We start from the raw sequence: 3,628 nt of genomic DNA, 5'->3' as shown, positions 1-3,628 counted from the left end.
TTTGGAGCTGAGACGAAACGAAGGACCATCCAGAGACTGCCCCACCCGTGGTTTCCATCCCATAATCAGCCACCAAACGCAGACACTATTGCATATGCCAGCAAAATCTTTCTGAAAGGACACTGATATAGCTATCTCTGTGATGCTATGCCAATGTCTGGCAAATCTAGAAGTAGATGCCCACAGTCATCTATAGGATAGAACACAGAGACCCCAATGGAGGAGCTAGAGAAATTACCCAAGGAACTGAAGGGGTCTTCAACACTATAGGTGAGACAACAGCATGAACTTATCAGTACCCCCAGAACTCGTGTTTTTAGCTGCATATATAGCAGAAGATGGTCTAGTCAGCCATCGTTGGAAAGAGAGACCCCTTGGTCTTGCAAACTTTATATGCCCCATACAGGGGAACACCAGGGCCAAGAAGTGGGAGTGGGTGGACAGGGGAGCAGGGTGGGGGGAGGGTATAGGGGACATTCATGATAACATTTGAAATGTAAATGAAGAAAATATCTAATAAGTTTAAAAAAAAAGTATGGGGGAAAGAGAAAAATATGACCGAAGAATATTATAAGAAATTCTAAAATAATAAATCACTTTAAAAGGCACATTATACCATTAAATATCAAAACTATAAATAGACTATGAAAAGAGTTTATTCCTGATAGTTGACATTTGTTTAAAATACTTGAATTCTCAATGATTTCCAATGCACTGTGTGACCTCATCTTTAACATAGTTAGAGAAAACACACTTTTAGGACTGCTAAGACTCTCCAGCCACTGGTAGCACTGACTGTTATGAAATGTATTTCAGATAGTCTTTGCGGGTCAGTAGTTATAATAATAAACTGCCTAAAACTGTATTTATCAATATACTCTTTACTTCCCTCGGGGCCATTCCAGTAGAACCACTTTGTAATTAACTAAATAAAAATGATTCCCAGCTAGTATATGGATAGTTTATTCATCCCAGAAAATAAAATATTTATTTATTTATTTATTTATTTATTTATTTATTTATTTATTTTAACTTTCCCTTAACAATAATTGGAAAAGGAAACTCATGACAACCTTATTAAAAAAAAAAAAACAGCCTGGAACATAATCTTCAAATAAAACACTTATTAGATTGATCGACCTTGGAATTGTTGCTTATTGTGTCAGGACATAAATATTCATTTTGCCCAAAACAAATTTAGCAAAATCAAAATCTATAACACTGAATTTCAGTTTTTCTAAAACACATGGAACCAGCCTTACATGCCAACTTGATTCTATCGCCTCTCCTCATTAAGCTTGAAAGCATATTTTGTGTTGCTTTTAGCAGCTCCTAAAATTTCTTTGTCTCTTAGCACAACACTATAAAAGTCCACACCTGACAGATCATAAATCGTCCTCACATAGCAGTCTGTCCCCTGGTACATTCTGGCTACATCCAATTCTCTAGATACACGACTAACAGCATTTATGCACTTCTGCACAAAACTTACTTTCAAGATCTCAAAAATGTTTGACCCTATCCTATCAATTCATAGCAGGGAATGGCCCACTTTCGACAGAGCATTTATTCTCACTGAGAGGGGAAGGAGAATGGTTTTCCTCGGTGATGAAACACATTTGGAACAATAAAGAATGGGTTATCTGAAGTCAAGGATATCTAGCCACACAAACATGACCTGGATATTTAGGATTTCCACACATACCGTAAGATCTATAATAGTGATTTCTGCAACACTGCCTCTTAGGAACTTGGACTTTGTGCATAACTGTTGTTTCCTTGTCCCTCACACAATATTCTGAGACTCAGATGCTACTGTCGAGTGAAACAATGCCAGACACATGGAAGACACACTCCAACCTTATTAGACAACAGATCAGTAAGATCTGAAAGCATATTTATTGATACTAGACAATAAGGTTAAGCAAATAGAAACTTTATCTTGGGAAAAAAGGAGGAAAAAAAGAAATCCTTCTCTAAAATGTAAAGCAGAATTTTGTGACCTCCCCCCCCTCCAACTTTCCTAGTTGCTCTGTTGAAAGCCTGAACAACAGGCTACATTTTAAAAAAGCACACCAGAGTTTTAGATTTGGTAAGACTTCAGGATGTGGTGAAAAGTGGAAAATGTTGAAGGGACACTTAAGAGTCATACCTGCAAGAGGTGTTTCTTACATGTTCACACAGAGTTGTAAGATATTCCCTATGTGAGCAGAAAACTAAAGAAGAAATGACAAATTGGAGTTAAATTTCTAGGTGCTCTAAGACACATGTATAAGCAATAGAATAAAACAATAACTAACATTCAAATAGGAGTGATACAAAATTTGACAAAAATTCTTCATATCTTTGAATATATGATCCTTTGCATGGGGATTCTGGTGTTCTTCCCACAAAGAAGTAGCGTGAATTTTTTGAATCTTTGAATTTTTGATTAGCTTCTGATATGCTTCATTTAATAAGTTAGTAGCAGATTTGCATCTTCAAGATTGAGGAAATAGCTTTAAATACAGAGACTTACTCTATCTTGCTGTTCTTACATGCATTAACCTGAATATAAGGCAGGCTTGACTTGCCTATGATTGGTGAGTGTCATTCGTTCCTTCATCCCCTGGTTTCCAAACTCCTGATGCATAGATGTGCTAGTGGGACCATTTTAGATTATCCAATTGCTATTCTGCCCATGATCTCACCTAAAACCTAAACAAGGATGCATGGAAGAGTCCAGGAAGAATCAATTGAGCTGTTCCATATCACAAAAATTCCCTCATTGATGAAAATAATAATGAACTAACTCAATTTTTATTTTAAATCCCTTACACTTAGTGAAATTTTCCTTCATCAATTTATACTCTTAACTAAGGTAGACTTCAAACTTATGTACTAGATACTCAGAAGTCTTTAAGAGTGATACATAGAGGTAATCATGTGGGTTTTTTCTTTGAGTTTGTTTATATAGTGGATTACATTGATGAATGTCCATATATTGAAACATTTCTGCATCCCTGGGATGAAGCCTACTTGCTCGTGGTGAATAATTGTTTTGATGTATTCTTGGATTTAGTTTGTAAGAATTTTATTGAGTATTATTGCATCAATATGAGGGAAATTGGTTGGAAGTTCTCTTTCTTTGTTGGGCCTTTGTGTGGTTTAGGTATCACTGTAACTGTGGCTACATAGAATGCATCGTGTAGTGTTCCTTCTGTTTCTATTTTATGGAATAAACATCCTTAGTCATCAGGGAAATGCAAATCAAAATGACCCTGAGATTCCACCTCACACAATCAGAATGGCCAAGATTAAAAAAAAAAAAATCAGGTGACAGCAGATGCTGGTGATGAAGTGGAGCGTCTCCATTGCTGGTGGGATTGCAAGCTGATACAACCACTCTGCAAATTAGTCTGGTGGTTCCTCAGAAAACTGAAAATAGTCCTACCTGAGGCTCCAGCTATACCACTCTTGGGCTTACAACCAAATGATATTCCAACATATAACAAGGACAGATGCTCCACTATGTCCATAGCAGTCTTTTTTTATAATAGCCAGAAGCTGGAAAGAACCCAGATGTCCCTCAATAGAGGAATGGATACAGAAAATGTGGTACATTTACACAATGGAGTACTACTCAGCT

This window comes from Mus pahari, chromosome 7 (genome assembly GCF_900095145.1).
Source record: "Mus pahari chromosome 7, PAHARI_EIJ_v1.1, whole genome shotgun sequence".
Lineage (NCBI taxonomy): Eukaryota > Metazoa > Chordata > Mammalia > Rodentia > Muridae > Mus > Mus pahari.
The sequence above is the reverse complement of the archived record's forward strand: the minus strand, read 5'-3'. Positions refer to the sequence as shown.